Here is an 18,881-nt window from a genome sequence, read left to right as displayed (position 1 = left end):
TTCTTTTAGCTTAGGATAGTACGAAACGCTACTACATTTTAATAAGTGCGTCTTACTCATAAACAATATTCAAAACTGGACTACCGATTAATAAAAGAAATGGCTTTATATTGATACTAATGATACACGCCGACACGTGTGAAGATAAACTACAGATTCTGATAAGTATTGGGAATTTTGGATGTTAATGATTCCCTAAGTCTTTACCCTCCCTACCATGACAATGCTACTTAAAATATTTACATTGTCCCTTGGTCAAGTTCAAAATAACTCTACCACATATTTAAGAAAGTGTTCAACATAAGTACTCGACAAGCCATTAAATCTATTTATTCACAATTCATTATTTTTCAATATATCTTCAATCATAATTCCATTTATATAAATTCAATTTAGTAAACGGTTCCATTAAATCTCTTTTACAAACTAACAATATTTTTATCTACGCATAATTATCCTAGTCATTCTCTAACTCTTCATTTTTGTTTATATTCAGTGGGTAAAATAAAGTATATAAAAGTAAAGTACAATGCAAATAGTTATAAGCAATTGAATATAAAATTACCAAATATAATTATATAATCTTTAGTCAAATGCAGATATTATTTTACTTAGACGTTCGAGTGGCATTTTGTTAGAATTTAATTATAGGTGATTCATAATAAGATTTTTATCATTGTTGTTTTGTAGTACTCACGACCTTAAATATCCACTCCATGATGTGCGTAAAGTTGGGCCCAAGTTCACGTTGACATTGTCGAGCTGTAGGTCAAACTTTAAAGGTTCTAAGTTAAATTCCTATTCAAATGCCAAAAGTTCCGTCGATCTGCGAGTATTTAATTCATTATAAATTGCAATACAAAAGAAAATCAAGAATCAAAACAAAACACGAAATATAACTGCAGTATTGCAGCGATAAGACCTTAGGAAACCGCTGGCTGCTACGCTGCGTTGCGATAAGACGAAATCACAAAGTTAGACCTCCGTTGATCATAGGACATGATCTTCACTACGTGACGATGATGATGTTCAAATATAATTAAAACTGCTCCGGTCGTCTAAACTTCTGCATAGCTGAATAATCTGCACGAGCTCTAGCCTTCCAATATATTTGGCTAGTTATCATTCGGCAGGTGGCCGGTTGCGTAACTTGTTGGCTGAAGGTTATGTCGCCTCGTGGCCTCTTCTTGGAGCGAACGGGGTTTAAACCATGAGCTGGTGCGGGGGTCGACGAGACGGGGGGGGGGGGGGGGTAGTCGGCTGTAGAGCAACCACATGCTCTTATATAGGCCTGGCCTTCCTTACGCCTTGGGGTCGAATCTCTTTGCCACTTTCACACAAATCTCACACGGAAATTTATTGAAATATCCCACTCTTGTTTTATGAGATTGGATATATATATAACAAATTATATTTCACGTGTATGTGCAGTTTAAATGGGCAGCGTCAAAAATTGTGAGCGTTCGCCACGAAGTTTAATCCGATAATGATTTAAGCTCTGGGAAGCTGCATGCTGGTGGTCGCTGTTATAGCTTTTCTTTCCCTAACTGTATAATCGTACGATCATATTCTGTCCTGATTGGTCTAAGACAATTCTCTCGCTTTTTGTTTTATACAAAAGCTGCTATAATTTAGGGCGAGGGTGTCTTGAAGAGTTATTGCATATATTGTTATTGTTATTGTTATATTTGTAAAGTTACGTTGGTCACTACACCACAGATAAGGGTAACGAGACTATTTCAAGGAAGCCTTATCTGAAGAAACTCCTTGTTTTCTAGCTTGTATATCCTTCAAATGGAATACTCCTAATTTCTTTCCTCTCTCATCCTCTAATTCATAGTAGTACGAGCTACGTTTCTTATAAACTTTAGCTGGGATAAATACGGGTGCCAATTTACTACTGAATTTCTTTACGGCATTACTTTGTGTAAAGTTTCTAGCATAAACGAAATCGCCGTTTTTAAATTCTATCTGTCGTGTGCGTAGGTTGTATCTATTCGCGTTTTCTTCATGGGATCGGTTTAGGTTCAGTTTAGCTTGCCGTCTCTGCAGTTCTAAAGCCTCCGGTTTAGATAACCGAGTGTCGTCCGCTAACATATTTAGAATACGCAGGAGACTATAGTCTTTGCCGTTAAGGATCATATTTTGTCCAAATGTCAGAAAGTAAGGTGACGAACCTGTGCTTCTATGTAACGATGATCTTAAAGATACGCTAATAGCGTCTAAGTTGTCATCCCAATTTGTGTGATCTTTCCCTATATAAGCTCTTACAGCGGCTAATACCGATCTGTTAAGTCTTTCACTCGCGTTAGCCTGTGGAGAATATATGGCTGTAAGTTTTTGCTGTACGCCAAAACTAGTAAGGAAAGCTTGGAAATAGCTTGACTTAAACTGACTTCCATTATCAGAAAGTATTACTTCTGGAACGCCAAACGTATAGAATATAGCCCCCTTTAAGTAGTCACAGATTTTAGGAGCGGTGAACTTCTTAAGAGGTAACAAAAAGTGAAAACGGGTGTTATGGTCAACGACAATCAACAAACCTATGTGACCTTTTTTTGTGCGAGGGTATGGGCCTGAGAGGTCAATATATAATTTTTGGAATGGCCTGTCTGAAGTTAACGGTTTACCCATTGGCGGTTTTAGAACCGTGTTTGGACGACAAATTACACACTTAGATATATAGTTGCGTATTTGCGTAACCATGCAAGGCCAAAACAAATATCTTTTTAGTTTCTCTACAGTTTTACTCATGCCACAATGAGATGAACTTGGTGCATCATGAGCCTGAAACAATATATCGGGTACTAAAGCCGAAGGTATCCATAGTTTCCATGGATTTTCTTGCTTTATATCATCTGATACAAAAGTAGTTCTTTTGTAAATATATCCATCCCTGATTTGTAGATCGGGAAATCTTGATTGATTGTTAGATATTGTCTTTATTAAGTCCAAGTATTCAGTGGATTTGAAATGTGGAGAATCTACGTCAACTATGGGTCCATTTTGACAAAATTCATCGATGGCTGGGTCGTTCTGTCTGGATAAGGTGTCTGCAACGACGTTCTGAGAACTGCTACGATGTTTTATAGTGAACGTTGTAGGGACCAACTTAACTTTACACTGCAAAAACTCTTCAAGACACCCTCGCCCTAAATTATAGCAGCTTTTGTGTAAAACAAAAAGCGAGAGAATTGTCTTAGGCCAATCAGAACAGAATATGATCGTACGATTATACAGTTAGGGAAACAAAAGCTATAACAGCGACCACCAGCATGCAGCTTCCCCAGAGCTTAGATCATTATCGGATAAATCTTCGTGGCGAACGCTCACAATTTTTGACGCTGCCCGTTTAAACTTCATACACGTGGAAATATAATTTAGTTATATATATCCAATCTCATAAAACAAGAGTTGGGATATCGCAATAAATTTCCGTGTGCGATTCGTGTGAAAGTGGCAAAGAGATTCGACCCCAAGGCGTAAGGAAGACCAGGCCTATATATAAGAGCATTTGATTGCTCTACAGCCGACTACCCCCCGTCGCGTCGACCCCCGCATCAGCTCATGGTTTAAACCCCGTCGCTCCAAGAAGAGGCCACGAGGCGACATAACCTTCAGCAACAAGTTACGCAACCAGCCACCTGCCGAATGATAACTGGCCAAATATATTGGAAGGCTAGAGTTCATCCAGATATTCAACTATGCAGAAGTTTAGACGACCGGAGCAGATTTAATTATATTTGAACATCATCATCGTCACGCAGTGAAGATCATCTCCTATGACCAACGGAGGTCCAACTTTGTGATTTCGTCTTATCGCAACGCAGCGTAGCAGCCAGCGGTTTCCTAAGGTCTTATCGCTGCAATACTGCAGTTATATTTTGTGTTTTGTTTTGATTCTCGATTTTCTTTTGTATTGCGATTTATAATGAATTAAATACTCGCAGATTGACGGAACTTTTGGCATTTGAATAGGAATTTAACTTAGAACCTTTAAAGTTTGACCTACAGCTCGACAATGTCAACGTGAACTTGGGCCCAACTTTACGCACATCATGGAGTGGATATTTAAGGTCGTGAGTACTACAACAACAATGATAAATACCTTATTATGAATTACCTATATTAAAATTCTAACAAAATGCCACTCGAACGTCTAATTAAAATAATATCTGCATTTGACTAAAGATTATATAATTATATTTGTAAATTTGATATCCAATTACTTATATATATTTGCTTTATACTTTACTTTTATATACTTTATTTTACTTACGGAATATAAACAAAAATGAAGAGTTAGAGAACGACTAGGATAATTATGCGTAGATAAAAATATTGTTAGTTTGTAAAAGAGATTTAATGGAAACGTTTATTAAACTGAATTTGTATAAATGGACTTATGATTGAAGATATATTGGAAAAATAATGAATTGTGAATAAATAGATTTAATGGTTTGTCGAGTACTTATGTTGAACACTTTCTTAAATATGTGGTAGAGTTATTATGAACTTGGCCAAGGGACAATGTAAATATTTTAAGTAGCATTGTCATGGTAGGGAGGGTAAAGACTTAGGGAATCATTAACATCCAAAATTCCCAATACTTATCAGAATCTGTAGCTTATCTTCTCACGTGTCGGCGTGTATCATTAGTATCAATATAAAGCCATTTCTTTTGTTAATCGATAATCCAGTTTTGAATATTGTTTATGAGTAAGACGCACTTATTAAAATGTAGTAGCGTTTCGTACTATCCTAAGCTAAAAGAACCCCGACCTACGGCGAGCTAGACCCGAGCATAGCAAGAGTGCGCATCCCTAGCGAAGGAAGTACAAGGTCCTCTTTATTAGTAATTATCACCCACTATTAAAAGACCCACTAGTTAAAAATCTATCGAACTACGTACACTACAACGTAAACGCTCTCAACTTCATTGACCATCGAGCTAACCTCCCTGATAAATCCTTCTGCCGCATTAGCCATTGAAGGGCTGCATGGTCTGTTATGACTAGGAAATCCAGGCCTTCAATATACTCGCGGAATTTTTTAATTCCTTTTATAACGGCAAGACATTCTAATTCGGAAACTGAATAGTTACGTTGTGCTTTGGACAAATTTTCGGACATATACGAAATCGGAAGTTCTACTGCATCTCGTTCCTGAGCCAGTACGCAACCAACACCAAAAGAGCTGGCGTCACACAACAAAATGAATTGCTTAGAAAAATCTGGTGTTATGAGAATTGGTGAGGCAGTAAGACATGATTTCAAGGTTTCAAAAGCGGTTTGAGCCTCTTCGTTCCATTCAAGCGTATTCTTCTTTTTAAGAAGTTCCGTTAAAGGAAAACTAATAGTGGCAAAGTTTTCTACAAACCGTCGGTACCATCCCGCTAATCCTAGAAATCTTCGTAACTGCTTAATCGAAGTTGGTTGTGGAAATTCTACTATCGCTTTAACCTTATCTGGATTGGTTCTTATTTGTCCATTCCCAATTATAAAACCGAGATATATGATCTCCTTCATACAAAATTTAGATTTGCTGACATTGATAGTGATATTTGCTTTACGTAAGCATAAAGCTATCTCCTGTAGTAAAAGCATATGGGATTCAAAATCCTCAGACGAAACTAATAAGTCGTCAAGATAAACAAATACTCTATTCCTAAGATGAGCTGGAATGACTCGATCCATAAGACGACAAAGAGTTTGGGCCGCGTTACATAGACCAAAGGGCATCATTTTATACTGATATAGCGGTCTATTCGGTATTGTAAACGCAGTGTATTGCTTAGAATTTTCGTCGAGCGGTATCTGCCAATATGCATGCTTCATGTCGATACCACTTATAAATTTAGCTGGTGGTAACCGGCTTAAGATGCGGTCTATATGAGGTAGAGGATATGCGTCTCGCTGAGTAACCTTGTTTACCTCTCTAGAATCAAGACATAGACGGTACTTGTCTCCTTTCTTTACTAACACGCAATTACTGCTCCAAGCGCTAGTTGACTCTTCGATAACATCTAAGGCTAGCATGTTATCCACTTCAGCGAACATCAGCTTTTCAATGGCAGGTGAAACTGGCCAATGCCGTTGTTTAACAGGACTCGCATTTCCTACATCAATGCTATGTGTGGACAAGGTAGTACGACCTAAACCTTCGGAAGCAAAGGATGGAAATGTTTTTATTACTGTCTCAAACCGAAGTCTTTCTCTTTCGTTCAGCTCATGATATTTTGGAGAACCTTCATCATCATCCAAAGTACCGATGTCTAATTCAGCGATGGTCGGATTGCTCGTAATTTTATTTAATAATCCGAACTTTTGCCAAAAATCAATGCCTAATATACATCCTGTTGAAGTTCTGGTATTATAAATAATTCAAGATTGTCTATCGTATCTCCATTCTTAATGGAAGTTATAAGTTTTGACACTACTTTGCTTTTTGTTCCGTTCGCAGCGCGAATTTCGCCAGAACATTTTTTTACGTTGTTGTGTTTAAGGAAGTTCTGAGCAGCTAATCCGCCTACACAACTTATTGTTGCTCTAGAATCTAATAAAGCCTTGTAAGTCTGACCCTCTTTATTGATATCCGTATAGAGTCTTTGGTCAGAGCTAAGTACTATAGCGGAAATAAGTTTCTGTCGATCACGACGAACCTTCTTCCAAAATTCTCTCAATCGGCTAGTAGATCGTCTGGGTTTTAAATGAGTCCCTATACTATCTACTTTACTAAATATTTCTCTACGCTTATTATTGTAATTTTGAATTCTTATGTGTAAGGGTATAAAAGAAAAATGAATATCAGGCTGACCTAAAGGTTCCATCTCCTGAAATTCACGGGCTTCAGTGGTTGACTTTGACTTAGCAACTTCTGAATCTACGAATGTATCTTGTTGCTCAGAGAAACATCCTTTTGTCGGTTTCCCGGATTACAGTTTGGACAAGTCGGCTTGTACTTTTCTTTAAGTCCGCAACCGTAACAAAATATAATTCTTTTAGCCATACAATCATCGAATCTGTGGCCTTGTTTGTCACAATTCCAACAAGTTGTGGTATTTCGACGTTGAATTTGGTTTACTTCTTCACCTACTCTTACTAAACCTGTCTCCTCTTCTTCAGTGGTTAATTCTGCCACGCAGGAGCGATAAGGTTTCGGCTTAAACGTCCTGAGATTGTTATAAAACTGTTCGTGCCTGCGCACTTCGTATCGGAGTTGTGTTCTGTTTGGGATTTTAAGATGCAACAACTCATGATGTAAGCTAGGCTTCGAATTTCTAACCAATAACTCAACTAATTGTGTTTCGGAAACTCCATTTTGCAGTCTGTCAATCAACCGTTCCATGGTTTCCTGGAAATCTTCAAATGCTTCATTTTCTCCTTGCTTGCGTTTTCGGATTCCCTCCCAAATATCATAATCTGTCTCTATATCTTCGAATCTCTTCCTAAATTCGCCACAAAATGTGTTCCAATCGAAATTTGGATTGTTTCGATGAAACTTCCAATACCAATCGCTTGCTTTTCCTGCAAACAGAAGGTACAAATGGTCACATAAAAGTCTATAATCATTACCTAGATTTTGTTTGGTGAGTGAGCATATCCTGTAAATGAATTCATCTATCCTGATGCTTATTTTGCTACCATCGAACTTTAATCCCCATTTTTGAATGATTCCTGATACTTTTTCCGGGCTAACATATGAGCTTGCATTGCTCCTGTTTCCGCCTCTTTCTTCTACATTATTGTCTAAATTCTGAGAATACCGATTTTGATTGGAATTGTTCCTGCTCAAATCTGTATTTAGTTGGACATTGTCAGGTGTGGAATTTGTATGTGTGGGCTGAGATAATTGTAAGTTGTCTAAATGAGTTTTAATAGATGTCTCTATAGTCTTCCCTAAATAAGAGGTAAGGTTATCCATGAGCCTGTTGTTGGCTAAAAGTAAACTGTATAAAGTCCATCAACTCTGGTTGAGTGCAAAGAGCCATACTGGAATTCGTTGGAGGTTCTGTTAAGATCCTATCCAAATTTCCTCTGTAAGTATTTCTTGTAGACACTCCTCGTCTAGGAGGTGTACCTCGGATCCTGCCTGATCTGGTATTTCTCCTTAATGGGAAACTATCATTATTATCTTGACATTCGTTTACGCCGGATGTGCCAGCTGTTGCAGCATCTAATTCAGCGAACAGAGTGTTATTAGAGTGAGATAAATTCGATTCGTTGCAATCTGCATTGCAAATTGGACATGTTTGTGTGCTTTTTAAGTGGTTTATAATGCACTTTTTATGAAATGTATGCCTGCACGATGTTGTTGCTGACAAAACGGTTGGTGCTAAGATTTCTTTACATATGACACAGCTATTTTCAACGCCTTGTGAAACTTCAACTGCATTACCTGCTCTATTCTTCGCTGCCATAATATTGTTGTTAAGATATGTTGTAATTATTTGGTTTGTCTTTCTTTATGTCGATCACTTCTATCACAATCTTAGTTGTATCTCTATTTGTTAGTGGATTGTAGCTGGTCTATTGCCTCATGCTTTTATTTACTTGAAAATCGGACAATATACAGACTTATTGAAGTGTAAGTATAATGTATTCCAGAAAAATCAAATTGTAAATAAAGTTAAGGAAAGAAACGTATGGTGATGAGCTCCTGTGGATTCGAAACAGTTCCACTTGGTCGATCAATTCTCTTTCAAATTGAATCGCATGTTCCTAAGTTTTACTATCCCTTCCAAATAGATACTCTCAATCCAATATGTTAATTTATTGGAATTAGTTATATTGTGTTTTAACTGTGGATGGATTACTTTAGAGCTTAGTGTGCTATAACAAGTTAAGGACTTTTCGAGCTTCACGTCTGAGCCAAAAATGTGTAGTACTTGTCGTGCCCCACGCATTGGCTTTAAAAATGTATAGTACTTGTCGTGCTCCACGTTGGGCGCCAAAAATGCACCTTGTACTTCCTTCGCTAGGGATGCGCACTCTTGCTATGCTCGGGTCTAGCTCGCCGTAGGTCGGGGTTCTTTTAGCTTAGGATAGTACGAAACGCTACTACATTTTAATAAGTGCGTCTTACTCATAAACAATATTCAAAAGTGGACTACCGATTAATAAAAGAAATGGCTTTATATTGATACTAATGATACACGCCGACACGTGTCAAGATAAGCTACAGATTCTGATAAGTATTGGGAATTTTGGATGTTAATGATTCCCTAAGTCTTTACCCTCCCTACCATGACAATGCTACTTAAAATATTTACATTGTCCCTTGGCCAAGTTCATAATAACTCTACCACATATTTAAGAAAGTGTTCAACATAAGTACTCGACAAACCATTAAATCTATTTATTCACAATTCATTATTTTTCCAATATATCTTCAATCATAAGTCCATTTATACAAATTAAGTTTAATAAACGGTTCCATTAAATCTCTTTTACAAACTAACAATATTTTTATCTACGCATAATTATCCTAGTCATTCTCTAACTCTTCATTTTTGTTTATATTCAGTGGGTAAAATAAAGTATATAAAAGTAAAGTACAATGCAAATAGTTATAAGCAATTGAATATAAAATTACCAAATATAATTATATAATCTTTAGTCAAATGCAGATATTATTTTATTTAGACGTTCGAGTGGCATTTTGTTAGAATTTAATTATAGGTGATTCATAATAAGATTTTTATCATTGTTGTTTTGTAGTACTCACGACCTTAAATATCCACTCCATGATGTGCGTAAAGTTGGGCCCAAGTTCACGTTGACATTGTCGAGCTGTAGGTCAAACTTTAAAGGTTCTATTCAAATGCCAAAAGGTTATGTCGCCTCGTGGCCTCTTCTTGGAGCGAACGGGGTTTAAACCATGAGCTGGTGCGGGGCGAGGGCGAGGGTGTCTTGAAGAGTTATTGCAGTGTAAAGTTACGTTAGTCACTACATGTTCGACCAGTTGTGTTGTGTTTTGTTTTGTGATTGTATACGTAAAGTATTTTCTCGAATTTTGTGAATTTGTTTTCGGGTTCATTTTCGCTTGATATTATTCTTAATTTTTCATTAATGGTTTTATGAAATCTCTCGATGTCAGAAATTCCATTTTTACTTGTCGTTATGTTTAAGGTTACTCTTTCTGAATCTAACCAGAGTTTAAGTGCGACGCACATGAAAGCGGAGTCTTTGTCGGCTTTTAGTTCTATGGGTTTACCCATGTCGTTGAATATACGTAAAATAGCTCTTTTAGCTTCTAGCCAGTCTCTACTATTTACTTCTATCAGAGAGGCGTATTTAGAATAAATGTCAATACATGATAGGAATTGTTTATTAAGTAGAAATCCATGACATATTTGTCTCTGGGGTTAAAGGTTTCTTGGGTTGTTTCGATTGTTAATTTTGTGTTTCTGTGTTCGGTTTTAGCGATGTTACAGATTTCACATTCATTTATGATGTTTTGGATAAGCTTTTGGTAATCGGGGTAATAATAAAGTTCTTTGAACTGAAGTGTTAATTTTTCTATGCCAGGGTGTAAATATTCTTTATGTGTTTTAAGAATGATTTCCTTGAATTGGGCATATGTTTGAATGTCTATTAGTTTGTTACTGGTTTTCATGGTTTTAGTGAAATTGTCGGGACTTATGATTTGAATATAAGCATTTTGTTTTCCCCATTCATCCGAGGGCGCGTCTAGTTATGATTACAAAATGTTGATTAAAATATTTTCCCAATCAATAACAATATTTAGTACTGACGGGATAACGCACAGTCTTCAGATGGCCCCTGTTTAGCTGGGCATTGGCCATTCCTAGGAGAACGCAGCTGAGGAGCCGGATTGCAAGTGCGAATTTAGGAGACATCTTTAGCTTGGCTGGAGAGGCTGGAAGACACTGTGACTTTGGCTGGAAATCTGAGCGTATTTATACCTATTTGTCGAGGGAAACCCCAGCTTATCTGCTGATCAAGAGAGAATTAAAGTTAATGCATATTGCAATTCTTAATAAATTGTATAATAGGTTCTAAGTGGAAGCAATGCTTCCATGAAAAGCATGAGCCCGTCAACATCGAACGACAATAATGTAAAGTTCGAAGAAATCAGTAAAGTTCATGAAGTCCACTGGTATTTCATGTCCTGCTGATAAGCCTTTTGAAATTTATATAAATGGGACGACAGTTTCGGTGCCTATATCAGTTTCCTCAAAACACTCTTGTTAAGCTTAAGATGTCACCTCAGCTCCTAGGAATCGAAATTGCCTCTGCTAATAAATTTAGACAAAGGTTCCCTGAAATACCGATAGTAAGCATAAATATCTCAAAATTATTATTTTAATCTAGCTTTACTATCTGTAAATAAAGATAAGCCGGTCAAACGGCCGCTCAATGCCGGAAATGAACGGAAATGGTCCGATAACTTCTGGAGAGAACCTTTCTTCAAATTTTGGTGGAGCTTTTTCGTCATCATCAGGTGGTTGTAGAAGCTGTGGATCGTTTAATAGGCGGACAGGAATAATCAAGTGCAGATTCTAAATCATAAAGACAATATCATACAAATATTTAAAAAAAAAGGATTCTAAACTTTTCGGAAATTCTAAATATAAGATTTACTTCTTTTAGTGCCAGCTATTGTTCGTGTAGCCCAAAAATTTCCATGCAATATGGTATCGAAGAATTTTCTCGTCGCCTTACGGTAGAATTCCCTTTGAGTGTAGAATTCGGCGTTTGATTTGACGATGTAGAGTAAAATGTTCGGAAATTTTAAAGCCCATTTTGAGATTTTAATTTTCTTTCAGAGGCTTATTCATTTATTTTTCTTATAAGAAAAACAGGCAAAATAAACAAGCGCAAAGGTAATAAAAGTCCGTCCTTAGTGTTCAAAATGTTGTCTAGAGAAAAATGTTCATTACCATAGTTAAGTCCTTCATAAACAAAATGCAGAGTATATTCTAAGGATATTTTATAAATAATGGAAGAAATTTGGAAAGTAGAAATCCCTAAAATGAAGACTTGTAGCTAGTTTATAGCTTAAAATTAGTAGGGGCTCGCCATCTCAGTGACGCCGCAAAATATTTTTTTGCAGATATAAAAAGTTGCGCAGAAAAGGAGATTATGATTCCCAACGTGTCGGCCAACCGGCAAGCCGATTTATATATGCTTACTGGGCATCTCCATCTAACAACTTTTGGAACATAGCAGAAGCTTAGGCCAACTCATCCCTTAAGCACATTCCTTTTAAAATAAGATTTGATATTTTTTCGTTTTATAATTAGATCTGCCAATTTCTATCGGTATATGAAAAACATGTAATATTACATATAACATAAGACAAAAAAAAAAGAAAGAAGAGTCGGACAAGTTGAAGAAACAGTTCAAGTTACTGCAAAGGTAATGTCGAAGCTAGCTTCCATTAATGTATTTTTTCGTAATTAACTTATATTGTAAAACTATGTTGTATGAATATTTACACCCGATACTCGCAAAGGATAGATTACCAAATAAATTATATATTTACGAATTCAGACCGAGGTTTTGATAAAAAAAAAACACACGATTGAGTTTTATATTTTATTAAACCTTTTTATTAATTCCATTCATGGAAAGAACTAGAGCCATTTGATTATCACGAAATTGGAAAGTTAAATTGGCCCGCTTAAGCCGCTTATCGCGGTTGATAACGTACTCAGTACTGAACTACTGCATAGAGGCATGCTTGCTGTTTTATAGGCAATTTGGGGAAGCCAAAGAGCGAAGTTTAAGAGAGTTGGGTTGTAAACCTCTATTTTCCTGTTGGAAGAGAGTCTTCTGGAGAATAGGGGTAATTGGAGAATCCTGGGACAAGTGCGTAGGCGTAGGCGCCGATCGCGAATGTTTATTATTTCAGTTGGCTCGCCAAGTGGTCGAATGCAAATGATTAGGGGACGAGAGTCTGTGTTTATAAAGGCGGCAAGTGTCTATGTTTATGATAAGGCGACAAGTGTCTATGTTTATGATTTGCGATCTGTGAGAAAGGGTGGCTTTGGAACATGACGCTGTGTCCAAGGTTAATCGAAGGGCTCTCGTTCTTTGATTACATTTTGTGCTTAGACTTGGATATTTTGTGTTTATACATTAATGTGTGTATATGAGCTTATACTAGTGTATGTTGCTTATAATTATCTTATGGGGAGTTGTGGGTGTAATAATGGATATGTTACTTCCCCATCCTTAAGAAAAAAGCCTGTCCTCAGGCGCTTATTTTAGGGTACAATACAGTGGTATTTACCTGGGGTACAACGTTTTCTGTTTCAGGGTGTATAATAGTTTCGTTTTCTGGGGTTTGATTTTTGAATTTTACAATTAATTTTCGGGGTATAGTTTTATATTTATAAATAAAGTACAATGCAACAATTATAACTAGTATGATTAATGCTGTAAGTGTTATTATTTGAAAGATATTATTCGTCTGATTGTGTAATTCGATTATTTCTTTTGTGTGATTGTATTCTAGTGGTTCAACTTTTGTTACGTTATTATTTACATAGATAGTTTGAGTGTAATCTAACATTGTGTTGCTAATTAATATATCTTCTAATTGAACGGAACAATTAAATGTTTTTATCATATTGTTACCTTCTATTATAATTTCTCTATTAATACAATTTTGGTTTAAAATAGTCTTGGGAAGGTTCTAAGTTGTAATTATATTAGGTTCTACATATTTTATTTCAAAATCAGAATGTGTTTTACTGTATCTACATTGTGTTGAGAGTTGGTTTAGTATACCAGTTATACATTTATTTATGACCAAGCTTTGGGAACTTGCTGTGTAAGTTTAATTATTGTGTAAAAAATATTTGTCATGTATTGTTTCAGTCAGTATGTTACTGTTTTCGTCTGGGTATGGTATTATTTCAAAAACTGGTGTTTTAATTATTTCTCTCGGAATGTGGGATATTATCAGGATTTCGTTCGTATCAGATTTAAGCCAAGCAGAAGTTTTGATATTAAGAATTTTTTCAGAATTGACGTGTGTTAATGAATCGTGTTTCAAAAGTTTTGGGTTAAAGATACCAAGTTCTATGTCTTCTATGTATTCAGTGAATCTTCTATTACGTGGTTGAGTTCGCTTACTTGTACATTATTTTTAGCGATGTCACCTATTTGTTGTTGTAATTCTTCTTTATCCTCTTGATTTAGGGTGCCGAATAAGTATTTGTACATTGTTCCTATAAAATTAGCGAGACCGCGTTTACTACGTTTTGCAATTCTTATACCGTTCATTTCTCTGTTAAGTTTTTCTGTTAGGTACTGAATTTGTGGTAGAGTTTCAAAGATTTGAGCTTGCTTGATAAGTTCTTCATAAGTGTTTTCGGTTTTAGTTAAATTAACAGATAAGTAGTGATATTCATAGTTTATTGGTAAATCTAATGATCCGGTTTGAAAGATTAGGTAACCGTTTTTGGCCTGGATAGGTGTTACTTCTAAGTATTGTGTGTTAATTGTCGATAGGAGGCATAACATGAGTATCATGCTCGGGAGTAGGCCTGGAATTATCGTTATTATATTTACTTTTATTAATTTTCTTTTTCTTTTTAAACTTAGATTTATAGTGTATTATTTTTCTACCTCTATTTGTTTCCTCAAAATGTTTTTCGTCTATTTGTCTTAAATTTCCTGTCTTTTTGAATGGGTTAGTCGTCTTTGATCTAACTAGAGGGGATTCTCTGAAATTGGTGTCTATACAAAAGTCTTGGCTAGTTTCATTGAGTTTGTTAATTTTGTTCACTTTATTTTCTTGTGTGTTATAGCAAGGGGTTCCTGCAAAAATAAAAATGTCTGCTGGTGTTCGACCAGTTGTGTTGTGTTTTGTTTTGTGATTGTACAGTATTTTCTCGAATTTTGTGATTTTTTTCTTAATTTTTTATTAATGGTTTTATGAAATCTCTCGATGTCAGAAATTCCATTTTTACTTGTCGTTATATTTAAGGTTACTCCTTCTGAATCTAACCAGAGTTTAAGTGCGATGCACATGAAAGCGGAGTCCTTGTCGGCTTTTATTTCTATGGGTTTACCCATGTCGTTGAATATACGTAAAATAGCTCTTTTAGCTTCAAGCCAGTCTCTACTATTTACTTCTATCAGGGAGGCGTATTTAGAATAAATGTCAATACATGATAGGAATTGTTTATTGTTTATTAAGTAGAAATCCATGACATATTTGTCTCTGTGGTTAAAGGTTTCTGGGGTTGTTTCGATAGTTAATTTTGTGTTTCTGTGTTCGGTTTTAGCGATGTTAAAGATTTCACATTCATTTATGATGTTTTGGATAAGCTTTTGGTAATCGGGGTAATAACAAAGTTCTTTGATCTGTTAGTTTTGTTAGTTGTGTTAGTTTTTCTATGCCAGGGTGTAAATATTCTTTATGTGTTTTAAGAATGATTTCCTTGAATTGGGCATATGTTTGAATGTCTATTAGTTTGTTACTGGTTTTCATGGTTTTAGTGAAATTGTCGGGACTTATGATTTGAATATAAGCATTTTGAAATATCTGAAAGTCGATTTCATTAGGTAAGTAAATAACACTTTTCTTATTACAGAAGTATTCTTTAATTAAGTCTTTAGGAAGGGTGTCGGTCATTTCTTTATAACTGATTTTTATTCTAGTTTTGTGGAAATATTTTATTATCTGGACGTCGTCAAAATTGTCTTTTATGAATTCGAATTGTCTGTTATAATAATTAAGGGGCCTTTCTGTTATTTGAATGTGATTTTGGTTATCTTCTGATGCACTATGTATAGTAGCTGCTGTGGGAAGGGAGATTGGATCATCTTCTCCTAGGAAGTTTTCTTGAATTTGAATTCTGGATAGAGCATCCGCGACATGATTTTCTTTACCAGGTAGGTATTGGATATTATAATCGTATTCGTTAAGTTTTATCTTCCATCTCTGTAACTTCATGTTAGGGTCTTTTATGTTGTTTAGCCATACAAGTGGCCTATGATCGCTTAATATGTCGAATTTTCTACCGAATAGGTAAGATCTGAAATATTTTGTTGCCCATACTATAGCTAATAGTTCTTTTTCTATTGCTGAATAGTTAAGTTCGTGTTCGTTTAGAGTTCTGCTTGCATAACAAATAGGTTTGTGTTCTTGAGATAATACAGCGCCTATAGCTATATTACTTGCGTCTGTCGTTAATGAGAATTTCTTTTCGAAGTTAGGATATATTAGGATCGGATCGGACGTAATGAGTACTTTAAGTTTCTCGAAGGCGGACATGTAGTCATTATCTTTTGTGTTAATTGTTGCTCCTTTTTTCAATTTAAGTGTCATGGGTTTTGCTATTTTTGCAAAATTGGGAATGAACTTACGGTAGAATCCGCAGAGTCCAAGGAAAGATTTTATTCCCTTTGTAGTTTTTGGTATAGGAAAGTTAACAATTGCATTTATTTTGTTAGGGTTTGGTTTTATACCGTCTGTCGTGATAATGTGACCGAGAAATTCTGTTTCTTTCTTTAGAAATTCACATTTATCAAGTTGCAATTTTAGATTTGCTGATCGTAGCTTATCAAATACCCTTTTCAATGACATTATGTGTGAAGTGGAGTAAACGATAATGTCATCTAAGTAGACTAAACAATCCTTATAGATTAAATCTTCTAGAAGGTTATTCATGCAACGTTGAAAGGTTGCTGGTGCATTTTTCAAACCGAAACGCATACGAGTATATTCGTAATGTCCATGTTTTGTTGAGAATGCGGTTTTGGGTATTGACTGTTGGTCCATTTGAATTTGATGGAAACCTTTAGCTAGATCAATGGTTGTGAAGTATTGACAGCGTCCAAGCTTGTCTAATATTTCGTCCATTACAGGAATAGGGAATTTGTCGTCAATGGTTATTTCATTGAGGCTACGATAGTCTATGACTAATCGAAATTTTGGTTTGCCAGAAGCATCGCTTTTCTTTGGGACGATCCAAATTGGAGAACAATAGGGGGATTTTGATTTCCTAATTATTTTTTGTTCTATCATTTCGTTGATTTGTTTATTAACTTCTTGGTCAAATGCTTGGGGGTATTTATATGGTTTTTTTTAGTTAGGGTCTTCGTGCTTTGTTTGAATAGAGTGTTTAATCGTACTTGTGAAGGTCAAATTTTCACCTTCTTTGTACTGAATATCACTGTATTCGTGTGAAAGTTGTTCACTTTCTTCCGTATTTAGATGTTCTAATCTGAATACGTTGGATTCTCTTAACTCGTCGTTTAAAGCGTAGTTAGAGGATGTTACTAGAAGGGCTTCTTCTATGTAAGGGGTAATAAAAGGGTTTTCCTCAGATTCAGAAGATTTGGGACACTCATTGGTAGTCTTGGATTCTTCTGGATTGGATGGCTTTGGCTCATCTGGTTTTAAGTGGGGTTTCCGCTTAATTTTACGGAGGGATTTTTCCTTTTTTTGGGTATGTAGAGGGGTTTCCTCTAGGTTAGATTACTTGGAATACTCATTGGTGACTTTTGACTCATCTTTTTGGATGTGATCGTACCACATTTTAAATGGGTAGCCATTTATGTTGACTGTTTGTGTTGAATAGTTAATTTGAGTGTTGGTTGACTCTAAATAGTTTCTGCCTAATAGTAGATCATATTTTTCTGAGAAATTGTGAATAAAGAATGTTTGTTTAGTCGGGCTTTGTTTAGTAGACTCGTTAGGCATCTCCTGCAAGCTGCATCTCTATTGCGCTGAAGAATACATGTTTTTGTGTGGGGTCCGTTGTTGGATACAGTTGGAGTATGAACTCTATCCTTCGTATAAAGGCACTGAGCTCTTGGGTGTCTCCACTGAATGAAGGTATTTGCCTAATTTGATTTAAGGCTTGATTCAAGTGGGATTCTGATAATAGTTGGATTTGTTCGGTTGCCATGGTTGATTTTTGTTTCTGTAGAGTCTTTTGGTTTTTTGTTTTTACACTTTTATTAATCGTATGCAGTAGGTTGACTGTTGTGTGACAACCACCGAATATATGTAGTTCTTTTGCGGATAAATAGAGTTTTATTGTATTACGATTTACGTTCACTTAGCGCCGATTCGCGTGGTTCAATCATTAAAAGATACGCTTGGTCGTACAAGGATCTTTTGTCACTAGATTGATATTTGCAAACGAGTCGTACAACTTTTTCTTTTTATCCTACCGACTGCGCCATTTACGAATTCAGACCGAGGGTTTGATAAAAAAAAAAACACGATTGAGTTTTATATTTTATTAAACCTTTTTATTAATTCCATTTATGGAAACAACTAGAGCCATTTGATTATCACGAAATTGGAAAGTTAAATTGGCTTAAGCGGTGTTTTCGCGGTTGATAACGTACTCAGTACTGAACTACTGCATGGAGGCATGCTTGCTGTTTTATAGGCAATTTGGGGAAGGCAAAGAGCGAAATTTAAGAGAGTAGGGTTGTAAACCTCTATTTTCTTGTTGGAAGAGAGTCTTCTGAAGAATAGGGGTAATTGGAGAATCCTGGGACAAGTGCGTAGGCGTAGGCGCCGATCGCGAAATTTTATTATTTCAGTTGGCTCGCCAAGTGGTCGAATGCAAATGATTAGGGGACGAGAGTCTGTGTTTATGATAAGGCGACAAGTGTCTATGTTTATGATTTGCGATCTGTGAGAAAGGGTGGCTTTGGAACATGACGCTGTGTCCAAGGTTAATCGAAGGGCTCTCGTTCTTTGATTACATTTTGTGCTTAGACTTAGATATTTTGTGTTTATACATTAATGTGTGTATATGAGCTTATACTAGTGTATGTTGCTTATAATTATCTTATGGGGAGTTGTGGGTGTAATAATGGATATGTTACTATATAATTATATTTTGTATTAATAATTAGTGTCTGAAAAGGAACAAG

The sequence above is a fragment of the Drosophila erecta genome, unplaced genomic scaffold (assembly GCF_003286155.1).
Source record: "Drosophila erecta strain 14021-0224.00,06,07 unplaced genomic scaffold, DereRS2 tig00000529-arrow-arrow-pilon, whole genome shotgun sequence".
NCBI lineage: Eukaryota > Metazoa > Arthropoda > Insecta > Diptera > Drosophilidae > Drosophila > Drosophila erecta.
This window is presented reverse-complemented; position numbering follows the sequence as displayed.